Raw genomic sequence first — 16,144 nt, 5'->3', positions numbered from 1 at the left:
TGGTCCAAAGCTGGCACAGCTTTATTTGATTTAAATATTTCTCTTAATAGTGCACTACTAAAATATTTTTTGAAATTGAGATGTTGAACAATATATCAAGTAGCAACATAACGACACATTGTAAATCAGTTTGTCCTGGGATTCACACTGAATTAGTAACAAATAATTGCCTACAATTCACTAGTGGCTCATTTCAGGAATTTTGATACATCAGATCAAGCAGACCACATCAAGCCCTTACCATCTACAGTCAAACACGTTAGCAGAAAAATCACTACAAACAGTGAACGAGGAAAACAAAGGGAATATCAGGGGAGAGACCAAATTTGGGTCAGAACTCCTGAGAGGGAACATGGAGAATAAGATGGAGCAGGAAACAGAAGTAGAGTAGGGAAACTAGAATATCTGAAGGGGAGACAAGAAGGAATGGGTGTGTTAATGGGGAGGAGAGAGGGCTGGAGGAACAGAACATCTAGAAGAGAGAGACCATGCATGCTAAAAGGGAAATGTGAGACAAGGAAACGTAGAGAAATGGACTGCTCAAAAGGGGAGACACAAGTTGAGGAATATACAGAGATCTTGGAGGGAAATAAGAACTATTGCACGATATACTGGTATGATCTTCATGCCATGTGTCCTTTTTCATGGAAACCTGAGGAAATATACACACTTATAAACAGTCATAAGTGTAAATTACTGGTTGCAAGTTTCAGTCAAGGTGTTGCTGTCCAGCCTTGAAGGGAGGACAGAGGGACTTCCATAAATCCTAGTGAGTCCATGGATGTGCAAGGTTATTTGCAACTTCATGTTTCCTCCCCTCCTTACAGCCTTTGGACCAAAATGACCCTTCTTGATGCATCTTACACAAAATACTGCTAAGGAAGTTTTTGAATGGCAGATTTCAAGATACTATCTTCAGCTGATGCTGTAATTTTTTCCAAGGCCATTGTAACAAGTACATGAAAAGGAGAGGATACTTGCATAGCTACAGCTGATGCATCAAAATGTCTTCAGGGAGATTTTATTTTCCCATCACTTGAATCTTTTGAGGAAAATTTCTCCTTCTGATGAGGTGGTAGCATGCTTGCCTAGGAATGACACCCCTTTGTCTACTTAGGTGACACCTTGTATAGTGAAAGATCCTTTTAAGCGTGTGTAAAATGTAATGGTCTGCCTGTTCAACTTGCAACCTTTATTGCTGAAGTGCTCCTATACCCATTCCAGCTTCGTAAAAGGGAACAACAGACTACTTTCTGGAACTAGCTTTGGAAATATACCCGTTTAAGCTTTATGGGACTAGCTCTGCCTGCTCACATTGCAGTTCTAAAGTCTTAATAATAAATTCAAAGTGTTCAGGTGGAAAAAGTCTACAGTGGGTATTCTTGTCTAATTGTTCAGATTCTCATTCTGACAGCTTTCCCTCTTCAGGGGATAAACTGCCTGACCGAGATGAAGACTGCCTGCCTTTGCTTTCTTAGATAAATTTTTGTACTCCAACTGTGGTTTCTTTACGTCTCCTGCTCTTATTGGCTCAGGAGAACTTGAGGGCAAAACATTACTTTGCCTACTTTTAGTTATAAAGTAATACATTCCATCTATATTGAAATCCTCTAGAGCCTTGCACAGACGAACGCTTACGATGGATACCTTTGGTTTCACAAATGGGGGAACTACCTTCTAAAACAGAACAAACAAAATACAGGCTGAAAATTATAATTGCAGAATGCCAGGTACTGGTCTCTCTGAACTGAGCCAGGAATCTCTGGTAAAACCTATGTTGGCACACACCAATATGTCATATGCTCAGAAATAAAACACATTATAAGTGATGTGTACTCTTCACTCTAAATTCTGCAGCAAGAACCTTACATTTCTGAACCAAAGCAATGCTATTTCTGAAACAAAGCAATGCTATTTCACTGAGACAATGACATTTCTGAAGCAAGATCTGTAACAGTTTCAGGGTAACTGCGTCTCTATTCCCCCACCGTGGTCCCTCAAAAGCACCCACTGAATATTTCTGGCTCCTAGCCATCACCTCTCTTGGGCAGAGACCCATCTCTCTCCATTCTGACCAAGAGTTGCAAGGCTGTAAAGCTCCCTGCCTTACACTGTGGTATCACCAGCAAACCAGTCTGCCAAAGACCTGCTCCTGTGCTTTGCTTTCTCTCTCTCAGAGCTACAGAGTTTTGTCAGCAATAAGTCACCATACCGCTCTTTCCTTTATTCTTAAGGTAAAAGCATGATAGTGAAAACATGTAGAAAACAAAAAACAGGTTGAAAACACACACTAGCCATATCAGAATTCACACACCATTCTTATGAGGCCCTAGCAGGCCAAAGACTTTCCAACTCTTCTCCAAGGGTTGGGGCCCCACTGGACAGGAGGTCCTGTCCATGTGCTGGATCAGAAAGACGGCCCTGTGTGAGTTCAATATGACTTTTATTCCACAAGCTCTTTCTTTGTCTCCTAGTCTCTGTAAAACTTATTTTGAACCAGTATATGCAAACCACTCCCAGGGGTAGTAACCCCTAGAGTTCTTAGTCTCAATGACTGCCTTAATTATCCCCCACCATTTTCAGTTCCTGTAGAAGGTATGGTGACCCTTCTCCAGGGAGCAGAACACAATCATACATAAACCATTCATAGATTTAATAAGTGTGGTCCCCAAAGATAGGAACAGCTAGATTCAGAAACAGGTTATTTATTGGATTAAACATGAAAACCAATACAGTTAGTACAATATTCTTCATATTGTTTATTTTGATACTAAATTCAATACAGAACTCTATTTTGGAATGTTTCGACTTTTTAAACAGGCAAATTTTCAAATCTTCCACAGAATTTTGTGCTGACAACAGTTAAGTGCATTGTAGGACTTGTGTGCAGGAACCTAGAGCTCTTGGCAGCTGGTGAAAGGGTAATTTGAGTTTTTTGGCATCCATCCAGCAAGAGATGGGAAGTAGTTTAGATCTCTGGTGCTTGAAGAACAGTGGAGATTTTTGGCTTTGGGGAGCCTTGAAAAAATGTGGAGGAAATGCACGAACTCTGAGTTTCCTACTCCAGTAAGTTATGTCCCAAAGCAGTGAAGTGTGATTGTAAACCTAAGCATGTGAATAGCACAACTGATTTCAACAGAACTATTCACATGCTTAAATTTACATCAGTGATTATACATTTTGCTGGATCAGAGCCTCACAGCAACCAGCTCACTCACTATTCTTCCTCCTGCTGCCCTCACATGCACCCAGTATCTCACCACTGCATCTAGCAGCAATAGATAAAAACATTAGCTAGATGTTTCTCCAGTGAAATAGTTAATAATCTTGACACTAAATTGTCATGATTAGATTTTGACATGAACATCACACTAAGCTGAATGGGGACTTTTCACCCCTCTGGAAGTCATGGTTTCAAGCTGTCATCTACAGATTCAAGGAGACAACTCTGTGTCCATTTACACTTGGCTCATACGAAGCAGCTTTGGGTTCTTCACAACTATAAAAGCCATTGAAAAGCAATTTTTCAATGGAAACTTGGATTCTGCAGTAAGAGGTGGATTCTGTAGCCAATTACACAGTTACAGAATCATGGAAAACATGGGTCTCTGGAAGAAGCAGATGATGACTTCGAATTTACTGTGCCTCTATAGCGGAATCTCACTGTGTTATGCTTCCATCTCCAGTTTACACTGACCTTTGTTTTTCCTTTATAGAAATGTGAGGTGGAGACCCCACATTCTCACTCCATTATAAAGGGGCCTGGAATAGAGATCACATTACAAGACCTTGCTGCTCTCTAACCCTTTAATTAAAAAATCTTTACATTTATTTGCCTCACACTTGTTCCCTTCATTTCAAGGTTGGAAGAGCCTTGATTTTACATGTGTTTTTCAGTGTTGTCTATCATCTCAAAATGCTGGAAGTCAGGGAAATAATTGCATTGTGGGAGACGCCTTGGGAAATTTGAAAAGTAGATAAATTTCCAGCCCCATGAGCCAAATATTCTAGTACTAAAAATCAAACATTTATTGCCTGCAGCATCAGGAAATAAGTTATTACTATATAACATATCAAGAACTCTTCTGAATTCTACTACAGCTGACCCAATAGACACAGACCTAATAAGTTAAAGTGTCAGGTCAGAGCTCATGACAAACAGCTCTCCTGAGGGCCCTCTGGCACCTGAGCAGTTCACAATCCTATAGCCAGGAATACTGGATGTTTTGTATAGAGAAAGTGTCTGACAAAGGGCCCGATTCTGAGAGGCGCTAAGGACCGATAACTACTTATGTTGCGGGCACTTCACACCTCTCACGATTAGCCACCATCTTAAAGTTCTCTTTTTCTGATACAGCATTACAAACATCTGAATGTGTCTTTGAATACAATCTGAAACATTTCCTATGAGTTTAGAAATAAAGCAAGAAAGGAGGTGGCAGGCGTGTGTGTGTGTGTGTGTGTGTGTGTGTGTGTGTGTGTGTGTGTGTGTGTGTGTGTGTGTGTGTGTGTGTGTGTGTGTGTGTGTGTGTGTGTGTGTGTGTGTGTGTGTGTGTGTGTGTGTGTGTGTGTGTGTGTGTGTGATATATATATATAATGTTCTGCAGGATACCTAAAAGGGTTTTGCATATCAGAGGAATTCTCTGCTGTAGACTAATTGAGGATGACACTGTCAACTATCTGACAGAGAAATTAGGGGCAACACTGAGAAAATTAAGATGAAAGAACTTAAGTGAGGGGCAGTGTCTGAACAAGTAAAGACTAAACAGTGTAACAGGAAAGAAATGAATCTCATCTCTCACTGTCCCGATTTGCCACTCCACCCGCCGCCACCTCAGATGATGAAAATATAGTCACTCTCTGAAAATTAGTCCTTCAAACTAACCCTAGGACCTCTGGGTTAAAGGTGAGAAAGAAAATATTTTAGAGAGACTAATAGATAAAGAGAAAATGGAAGATTTCCTCAAGGATTCATCATGATCACAGAGGATTCCCCAGGGGGAAAGAACAAAAGAGAAAAAAATTTACCCAGGACATAAATTATGTTTGATGCAGGGGCGGCTCTAGGCATTTTGCCACCCCAAGCACGGCAGGCAGGCTGCCTTTGGTGGCTTGCCTGTGGAGGGTCCGCTGGTCCTGCGGGAGCTCCAACAAAGCCGTGGGACCAGCAGACCCACGTGCTTGGCGTGCTGGTGCCTGGAGCCACCCCTGGTTTGATGTACAATCTACAATACTTGTGAAGAACTGTACTAATTTGTGAAGAACAATCTTTACTTAGGGTACGTCTACACTACAGGATAATTTCGAATTAACTTAAACCGGTTTTATTAAACAGATATTATAAAGTCGATTGCAAGCGTCTGCACTAGGCACATTAATTCGGCGGTGTGCGTCCATGGTCCGAGGCTAGCATCGATTTCCGGAGCGTTGCACTGTGGGTAGCTATCACTATAACTATCCGGCCAATAACTTCGATTTGTGGCCACACTAACCCTAAATCGATATGTTAATATCGATTTTAGCATTACTCCTCTCGTTGGGGAGGAGTACAGAAATCGATTTTAAGAGCCCTTTAAATCGATTTAAAGTGCATTGTAGTGTGGACAGGTACAGTGTTAAATCGATTTAACGCTGTTAAAATCAGTTTCACAGCGTAGTGTGGACCAGGCCTTAATCTTTTCACCTGACTTGATTTACTCATTCGAAAACTTTTTTTTTATTTTTAAACACGGGATTTCAGTTAGACGGATAACTAGTTATTTGTGTGCTGTATCCAACGTTTTTCATTCCAGTAGAACCCACACACAGTTCCCAATTTTCTCCTCACAATGTTCCTCTTACATCACTCTGGTAGTGTAGAACTGCTCCCTGTGGAACACTGCTGCCCTCCAACCTCTTGCTCAGAGTGGCCCATAAGTAGCTGTGGGAAGCTGCAGAAGAGGCTCCTTCAAATTGTACTGGGAGCCCAGAATCCAGGAAGTACAAAGATGATAAAGCCAGCTGTCCCATCCATCCGTCCCCCGCACTGCCTGGTGGGACTGCACCTCCTGAGCTTGCATGATTGCATCTGGGAGGCTCAGCTCAGAATCGGGGCCTCTTTATACAAAAATTATTTCACACTCCCCACAGAAACGTATGAGACAGCAACTACCAAACAGCACATAGCACGAATTCAAAACAAATCAGGACAGGAAATGAATATCGTACCCAAATGAAATGGCAAAGGAAATATAGTTCTAGTGAACAAAATGTAATTACCTAATTTGGAACTTGTCTAGATACTGATAATCTAGCAGTATAGTGCACTCAGAGGAAAGAAAGCCACCTGCTGAATCACCAACACTTCTTGTAGCACTCTCAGATCTACTGTCCAAATATTAACCAAGCATGCCTATGTTTAATCTGAAAGCTGATGAGCTCACAGCCCTTTGTCATATGGCAACAGGTAAAGTTCTACTGGTTTGTTCAGCTATACAGCATCCATCTTTCCTCAGAAGTTGACTTGACTTGGTTTTAGTTCTTTCTGATGTATAAAAAAGGCTGGAAACATTCTGTGGAAAAAAATTGATCTGTTTTTTACATCAAATTCAGCTCCTGCCTAGACTAGAAGACTATGATTATTGCAGAATACAATGACATCACCAAAAGAGTTGTTCAATTGAGAAAGTAATATTTTTGTCAGCTTTATTAAAACTCTTTTAAAAGTTGTTTTTGCTAACACCGATTTAACTTCAATGTCTAATTAGCACTTTGAAGAAAGGAAGTCTGTTTTAAATTCAACACCAGTTCCCCTTCAACTACGGGGACGTCTACAGTACAGCAACACAGGTACTTCACCGCAACTGTAGCACAGATGCTTTCCACATCAACAGAAGGTTTCCTCCCCCCTACTGATATAGGCAATCCACCTTTCCAAAAGGTGATAGCTAGGTCAATGGAAGAATTCTTCCATCAACCTTGTTGCACGCACAGTGGGGATTAGGTCAACCTACCTATGTCATACAAGGTGTGATTTTAAAAATAAAAAATTAAAACAACCCTGAGCAATGTAGGTAGGTAGATCTAATTTATTGGTGAAGACCAGGCTTAAGATGTGAGAACATATTACATATAGCCTCTAAAAACCCAACCACATCCCAGAGCAAAACCAAGATCAACACGGACATTCCTGATATACCTCTACCCCAATATAACAAGACCCGATCGAAAACGAATTCGGATATAACGTGGTAAAGCAGTGCTCCAGGGGGGTGGGACTGCACATTACGGCAGATCAAAGCAAGTTCGATATAACACGGTTTCACCAAATGCGGTAAGATATTTTGGCTCCCAAGGACAGCGTTATATTAAGGTAGAGGTGTATTTTAAGGTAAACCATTAACAGAAAAACCCACACATCTTTCATACCTCCTTTATAGCTCATAAAAATCCAAGAAAGCACCTTGCCTTTATCAGGTCATTTTTGACACACCTGGCTGTTGCACAGCTGGAAGAGATTAGCTAGTTTCTGATAAATAATAATATAGATGTGAATATTGTGTAATATTTATATCATAATAGCTCCCAGCCCCTCTCCCTGCCCAGTAAAGATCAATTAAGAACAACAAAAAGATATTTGAAGACCTTTTCCATCCAGCACACCTCCATTTGATAGAGCCTCCATGTTTGTGGTCCTATTTATGACAAAATACTGATGGCCAGTCTTTTATTCCGCATGTGTTATTAGATTACATCATTTTTGTTCTTAAATTAATATTTAATGCACTCCACATACTTACTCAGGTTACAAGCACTTTAGGTTATAGTTATAATCACAATAAAACTTCTTCTAAGAAGGTTTAATATAAATTACTTAAGAATGCTTAAATATATATGTATAAAAAGACAACTATGAAATGAGACACCAGACTGACAGTCAAAAGGTTCCAACTATATCTGGCACAACCACATTGTCAGACTATTCAATGACAGTTTTATTAATAGGCCTGTATTTTTTCATCATTTTTCCACATCTTAAACAGTTAAAGCAGAAGATAAACTGGAAATGTGTCTCTCGTACTTAAAATGTCATCAATTTCAATGAAAGTGAAGAATTTACTGAAAATACCATCCAAAATAAAGTTAAAACTAGCAAGTAAACATGCAGCTGTTAACAGAAGAAATTTTTAAAAGAAAAGTTGAAGAAAATAGAACAGCAGAATACTGAGAAACACAAAATAGGGAGTATGAGCATGCTGAACTACAAGTGAGACCTTAAAATAGACTTTAATAATGTCTCAAATACTGAATTATGAAGCAGAGGTGAAAACAATTTAAATGGCTTGCTTTATCTTGGTGAAAGAAATGTTCAATAAAAATATTTCAGGTAACATGTTTTCTTGGGATTTTGTAACTCATTTGTAAAAGTGATAACACACCTCATGAAAACCAGTAAAACAAGCATAGAGCACTTGCACTTCTCAGGTTATTCAGATCATCATTGTGCCTTCTACTTTATGATAAGTATGAACAACAACTTCACAAATTTTGATATTGTTTATGTATATGTGTGAATACATACAGAGAGAGAGAGAGAGAGAGAGAGAGAGCGCGCTATATTGATATACAATACTGTATAGCAGATAAAGAGCAAATTAGGGCCCAGCCCTACAATCAGCTCCAATTAGGCCCATGCAGAGCCACTTCACCTGCATGAAGCTCATTGCAGCAGTGGGGGCCTTAGTTTGAAAATAGACATTATACAGGGATTAGATCATACGGCCAAACAAAATGATAAACAAAAAAGTATAGCTTGGGTGATGTGTAATGTCATCCAAACTGCAAGAAGAGTACAGCCTGTAATTCTGTAAATAGATGTGAATTAATTAATATTAGGAAGCAAAACGACCTTCCTGCATGTTTGTTAATTTATTTTTGACTGTTCTGGACACTTGTCTTGAAATCATAAGTTAACATTTGAGGAGCCAGTCGCAATTCAAGTTATTTTACTACTTTGCATGTGCTGATCCTATTGGTTAAATCTTCTTACTTTTAATCAACTTTATCCTTATAATTGCAGTATGCACAATTCATTAGTATTTCTGTAGATGTGCACAACCTATTTTAAGAAACATTTTTACTTGCAAACCTATCAAACTTTCAGAGGATTTGCTATTATCCTTCTTATCATTTATCTTTTTCTCATTAATCAGAAGCAAACTCTTATCATAACAGAGAAGAAAATTAAACATAAAAGATCAGACAATTTATAATACGTTTTCAAAGAGCAAACAACCACCACCTTCGCAGGAAGTTCACTTAATGAAAAATCAACGGAAAAAATAAACCCTTTGCATAACTCCAGTGAAATCAACAACAGAAATTAATTTGGCCCATGATGTCCAATAGTGGATTATTTGTTTTGATAATCAACTATTAAATAATAACATTTACATGCAGATCAGAGTGTGATATATATAAACTATTGCAACATCACAAAAGTAGAATTATATATGGTGGCTTTTTATGTTGGAATCATCAGTTCAAATGGATGGTGCTAGTTTTCTCTCCTTTTTTGACAGGCAGCAGTGCAGGGAGCAAATAGCATTGAAGGATTTTTGGTGCACTCCCCGCTCTCAGCCTCCTGATCCCCACACAAAGCTTCTATAATATCCCTTCTGAATAATAAACTAAAATTAAAAGATTAATATTCTTACTAATCAGGAAAAAGTATCTGGTTGGGACATTATGGACTGGTGATTCTAAGATGTAGAAACACCATGTACAGATTAAAAATCTTAGACAACTTGCTGCCCCTTTATCACCAATGCATGTTCTGGGCAATCCCAATCAGGGCTGGCTTCAGGTTTTTTGCAGCCCCAAGCAAAAAAATTTTTGGCTGCCCTCCACCCCAGCCCTGGGCTCTCACCCCCACCCCCCACACACACACCCTACCACCCTGGCCCTGGGCTCCCCTCCACCAGTGCTGACTCCACCCTTGCCTCCAGCCAGTCCAGCGCTGGCAGGGTCGGGGTAAGCAGCGGGGCTCCTGGGCCACACCTCAGCCCAGGGTCCCTCCAGCCAGGGCTCCAGCCTCCAGTACTGGCTGGGATCCAGAAGGGCAGAGCCAGGGGACTGCCCCAGCAGGTGGCTGAGGAGCTGGGGCAGGGTAACCACAAAGGGAGCGGAGCCCTGGAGAGCGAGACGTCGGCCCCACTACTGCTGCTTTTGGCCACCCTGATGAGGTCCCTGGGCGGCTCAAGCCACTTCGCCCAGTCCCATCTGCGGCACCTGCAGGCAGTTCCTTGTGGCACCTGCAAGGTGGTTCCTTGTGCCACCTGCAAGGTGGTTCCTTGTGCCCTGCTCCCCCACGACGCAAACCGCAGTGGCCCCAGGGCACCCCCTATGCATGACGCGCTGCTGCTACCAGGGCCAACTCTAAGTTTTAGCCACCAGAAGCAAAAAAAAATAAAAATAAAAAAATAAAAATAAATAAAAAAGGCCAGAATGCTGCCCCTGAAAATGTGCTGCCCCAAACATGTGCTTGGTTTGCTGGTGCCTAGAGCAAGCCCTGATCCCAATGACCCCGATTAAAAACAAAATTAAAAAAAAACTTTACTCAAGCACAGAAGAGATAGGGAGACAATACAATACCTCTACCCTGTGGACATGAAACCCAAAGGGCACAGCTGCAGAGGGAAAAGTATTTTTAAAAGGGATGCAAGACTGATCAGGTTTCTGTCCTTACAGACCTCCACTGCACAGGATCCTTGTCTCTCCCCCACTCCCCTTCTCTCTCTCTCTCTCTCTCTCTCTCTAACAAAAGAGGGCCCTAATTTACAAAAGAGGGAATCACCCTTTCAGCTTTGTAAGCCTCAGAGATAATAGCAATGAATTGGTTGGGCTATGGAAAATCCTGGCATCCGCTTTTGGGGCCCAGAAAAAAGGGGAACAGCCTCTCAATGAATGTAAGTTCTTTGACTATGGTAATCGAAATTTTAAGGTCCTACTTTAAATATCCAAGCAACATCAAAGATATCCATTCTTGCAAAGATCCAGACCCAAAAAAAAACCAGAAAGGAAGACCTCCTGATAAAAATGGAAGGAACTCAAAACTAATTATTAATTTACTTACACTCTGTAGCGAGGCAGTGTGGCTCCCCTCCCCCTCAGGGAGGGTCGAGCCCCATCAGTCATCCACGGGGGCAGGGCCGCTGAGCGGAAGTCCTGCCCCTCAAAGGGTCAGGCGGCGGCCCGGAAGAATAAAAGCCGGGCCCCAGCCTTCAGTTGTGGCTTGGCCATCGGCAGGAGCAGACGTGCCTGCCGCTGCTCATGACTGGGAGGCTGCCCGAGCCAGAGGCCGAGACCAGGAGCCGCCAGAGCTGCCTCGCCCCTACTACGAAGAGGAGCCGCCAGAGCTGCCTCGCCCCTACTACGACGAGGAGCCGCCAGAACTGCCTCGCCCCTACTACGGCCCCGAGGAGCCCCCAAACCAGGCGTGGCCCGAATTCCCCGAAACCCTCCCGGACCTGCCGCCCAGCCCGGATTGGGAGGAACCGATGGTCCTGGACATCTCCGGAACAGAGGCCCCGGACCAGGTAGGAATAGAGGGGGAATTAGGAAGTAGCCCGGGGGCAGCTGACTCCAGTCAGGCTGCAGAGCTACCGTTGCCCATGTCAGTGTGTTGCGGTCAGGACCCCACTGACCACCAGTAGCGGTAACAACCGCTACCAGGGCCCCGGGCTGGAACACAGAGGAGTGGGTGGGCCTGCGTTCCCCCTGCCACCCGTAACCGGGTGGCAGATTCTCCCTCTTCCCAGTCGGAGAGGCCTGTAACTGTTTAAACTGTGCTTGGTGCCCCTTTGACTTTGCCACTGCTCTGCCCTGCTCCAAAGGGACAGAGCTGTTTAACTGTGTTCGGTGCCCCACTCGAACCAAGAGCTGGGCCCCTTTTGACTTTGCCACTGCTCTGCCCTGCCCCGCCCCAAAGGGACAGAGCTACTTGTAACTGCGTGTTTGGTGCTCTGCTCTGCCCCAAAGGGCCAGAGCTACTTGTAACTGTGTGTTTGGTGCCCCGCCCGAACCAAGGGCCGGGCCCCGCTGACTTTGCCACTGCTCTGCCCTGCCCCAAAGGGACAGAGCTACTTGTAACTGCGTGTTTGGTGCTCTGCCCTGCTCCAAAGGGCCAGAGCTACTTAGAACTGTGTTTGGTGCCCCGCCCGAACCAAGGGCTGGGCCCCCTTTGACTTTGTCACTGCTCTGACCTGCCGAAAGGCCAGAGCAGACTGTAACTGCAGGGAAGACATCGAGGCCGGTGTGGCTCCCCTCCCCCTCAGGGAGGGTCGAGCCCCGGCGGAACCCGTCTACACACTCCCACTTGAAGAAATAGCCTCTAGAGAATACCTTAATGTAATAATAGAGGTAGAGTTTGCAGTCACTTAAGAACCAGACTTAGACTATGCAGGGAATAATATCTCTGGACTGAAGGCACTAAAATGACACTGCACTAAGAAAACCCACCACAATACAGTGTGATTGTATAAGTTCTAACAGTAAAAATGCTGACTGAGCTTAAAGGTGTGAAATTGTATAGAACAAGAGATCAGACAGTCAAACAACCAATAAACCTGTAAACAAATTCCAAACTATGAGGTAAACAACAATTTCTTTATTGTGGTCTGCCACAGGAATCCACTCACTCACCATGAGTGGTGCCTCTCTTCCAGGTCCCACACCTCCCGCTGCAGCCTCTCCCTCATTCTGCAGCCTCTCTCTCACTCCAGGAGCTGCAGCTTCCTCTTAGTAATTCAGTCCTCTGGCCAAGTCACTAAGTGGTTTCCCCTTCTGGGGCAGATTCTCACTGGCCCCGCTGTCCAGGCGATGCCATTTAGTCAGTGACTGATAGGGGAACTCAGGCTCACCCATTACTCCAAGTTCCAGCCTGGGGACCCTACAACAGACATCCAAAGTCTGTTGAGTCCCCAACCCTGCTGGCTTTTCCCCTGGGTTGCTTCCTACTTCACTTCCCACTGGCTTTCTTCTGCACCATTCTCTCTTCTGGATATGTCCTTCCCTCAGAGCCAGGCACCCCGGGGTCCTGCTCTTTCCCTTAGTGCCATCCTTCCCTCTCTAATGCACAGTGGCTGCAGACTTCCCCACTGAAACCCTCTCTGGTGCCAGCTTCCAGGCTTTATGCTAGTCCAGCCTCAGCTCAGCTCCATCTTCCAGTCAGGTCTTGTTTCTCCAGCCTAAATCCCTCATGTGTGGCCTAACTCACTATTTGGCCGCTTTCTCAGCTTTCTTAACCCTTTTGGGGATGGTGAACACCCCTCACATGGTCCTATGAAACCGAAGGGAGAAGATTATAAATAGCACATGGAACACCTAGACTGTAAAAGAGTATCAGACACTATATCGGATAGCCCCAATCTCTCCAAATTTAAACTTTCACAAGCAAAATCATTATGGGAAGAGCTGCCATGTCAGAATTCAGAAAGGAACCCTTTGGCATGCAAAACAGAAGGAGATGGTCAGCAGCTGATAGCTGCAGCAGATCTGTAAACCAAGCCCATCCAAAGAGTTTTGTGCTGGATCTTGTTGTGACTAGTTCATCGCTAGACAACCCCACCATTGAATCCTAAGGTTGAATGCAAAAGGTAGGGGTGCAGGGTCCATTGCTTTTGATGAGGACAAGAACTAAGGGTTATGTGTAAATAAGCACTGCTGTGATTTAAAGAGCACTGAAAAAACTGAAGTGCCAGTTTACTAACCTGAGCTACACACTGTTTATGTGGAGTTCTCTTTTGGACTATGTTCAGTTTGCTTGAGTCCTGTGACTCCAGATGAGCTCCCCATCCTTTGAGAGGGAGACTGACATTCAGAGTTAGGATTAAACCAATCCAGCTCATTGAAAAGTACTACCTCCATTAAGTTTGTTTCCTGGAGAAGATTGGTAATGGAAAAAAAGATACTTTTGCTTTTAGATATAGAAGAGATTAGGAGTGAGTGAAAATCATTATCATATTAAGGCCGTTGGTTGTCTCAGTCCATATCACAATAAACATCACCAAGACTGGCACGCTCAAGGACGTTCTTAAACTAGACGAAGGACTGAATAGGTACAGAGAGTGAAGCACTAATGAGAGTAGTGATACTTAGCATTTATACAGCACTTGGAATCTTCAAATTCTGTACAAACATATGTCTGCTAATCCACCCTCACATATTGGAAATGGTCCCCCTCCAGAGTAAAACTGAGGTACCTAGGTAGAACCTACAGTACATATACAAGAGACATTTATAAATTCATTTCAGTTTTAGCGATATTATGGGTTCTAGAATTTGAAGAACACAGAATATAACAGCAACTAGAATGAAATTTTCAGTGCATTCACTATAAACAGAGGTCTTCAGCCTCCATGGCTGTCAGTTTGGTACTGAACAACACAAGAACTACATTCATGCACTACTGGCTTGCTGTCTAGAACAGAAAATTGAGAAATGATTTTATTGTGAGTCAAAAGAAACATTTGATTCAACCCAAAATAAAAAAATTTGGACTTGAATTTTATTAAAAAAATATTAAGAAAAGTTAAAGTAAATTTTGAAACAAAGAATCATTTAGAAAATGTCAAAACAAGGAGTTTTTCTGTTTTGGGAATTTTTTTTGTTTTTTTTATCGCCCAGAGTAAAACAATTCAGCAAATTCAACAAAAATGTGTGACATGTTTCAGTTGACCCAAATCTGCATTTTGTAGTAGTCTGGATTATAGGAGACAATGGGGCATCAAGCTCCCAAACCACAACTCCCATGAGGCAATGTGCCAAAATGGGAGCATGCAGTTTAATGTTGAACTGACTGGAAATGAAGCATTTAGGGTCATTTCAACAAACCAGACCAAAATGTTTTGACTTTGGGAATGTTGAAATGTTTAATTTTGAACAAAAATATGTTAAAACAATTGATCAAAACACAAATGTGACACTTCTGAATTGAAAATCTTTTTGAATGTCTGTTCCATGAAAAATATCAAAACTTTTCATTCTGATTTAGAATGAAAAACAAAAACGTTGAAATGTCAGAATTTTCCACAGTATGAAAATTCTGCTTTTAGCTCAATACTTGATTTTTCTGAACTGAAGGAAATCTTGAGATATATCTTGAAAGATCCCTTTTTAGCTCAAGAAAGTCTCGAGACATATCTTGAAAGATGAAGTCTGAAAAGCTGACATAGTGCTTTCACCCAGTCACACATGGTACACTACTTAAATATTTGTGGAGAGAGAAATAGTATATACTGAAACATCTAAATTCACTGGGAAGTTCAGAGAGGCACACTACTAGTAGTGCTTTTGCAGAAGGAAAGCAGTACTGGTGATTAGAAACCTGTGAAAAAGAAGGCATCAAAAACCCTGATTGTTGCTGCTTGCCTGTCAATGGAGGAGCACAGATTGGAGATCTCTAAGCAGGAAGAACATATTATGTATTGTATTTTTTTCATAAGAGAATCAATACATGTTTTAAAAAGGGGCAGCTTTAAATATACAAGACCATCAGTGAAAATGTGTGTAGGAAACTTGTGCAAAATAGGAACTTGCAATCTCACCTTTGCCACTGATCTATATAGCTTCTTGGAAACAGTACAGAATAGCTACTTTTCTGATGATGGTATTGTATTTAATCATAAATAATCTGAATCATTAATGACTATATCCTTCCATCATTTTATAACAGAGAATGGAAACATTAGTAATTACACTTCCGATATAACTAAACATTTTCAAAATTGTTCATTTCCTAAGGTTAGGCCTGTTTAAGTAAAGTAGCAGACAGAGCACAATTCCAATTTATTTCATTGTTGGAATAATACAGAATATTATAAAATTTAATCGATGGGATTTAATATCATGTCTCCTTTTAGCTCTCATGGAAACTAGGCCACTAAATCCCTATTCACCTCATACAAAATGTGTCCCCACATACTTATTCATACTTTTCCAGCTATGTGTAGAAGTGGTGCAATTCCCTCTTCAGTAAAGGCTGCAGACTGTATTCAGACTGCTGTTGAAAAAAATACTACAGAATGTCTCACAAATAAGAAAACAGGTAGTGGCAAACAATCAATCATTCTCCTCAGCACTAATGTAAAGGAATGCTGCATCAAGG

General features: G+C 42.0%; 1 protein-coding gene across 4 annotated transcripts in view; it reads right to left on the bottom strand.

Moving 5' to 3' along the window:
* Positions 1 to 16,144, bottom strand: part of ERC2 (ELKS/RAB6-interacting/CAST family member 2) — an 845,311-nt gene that overhangs the window by 801,282 nt on the left and 27,885 nt on the right. The window lies entirely within an intron of this gene.

This window comes from Gopherus flavomarginatus, chromosome 6 (genome assembly GCF_025201925.1).
Source record: "Gopherus flavomarginatus isolate rGopFla2 chromosome 6, rGopFla2.mat.asm, whole genome shotgun sequence".
In the NCBI taxonomy this organism is placed as follows: domain Eukaryota; kingdom Metazoa; phylum Chordata; order Testudines; family Testudinidae; genus Gopherus; species Gopherus flavomarginatus.
This window is presented reverse-complemented; position numbering and strand designations above follow the sequence as displayed.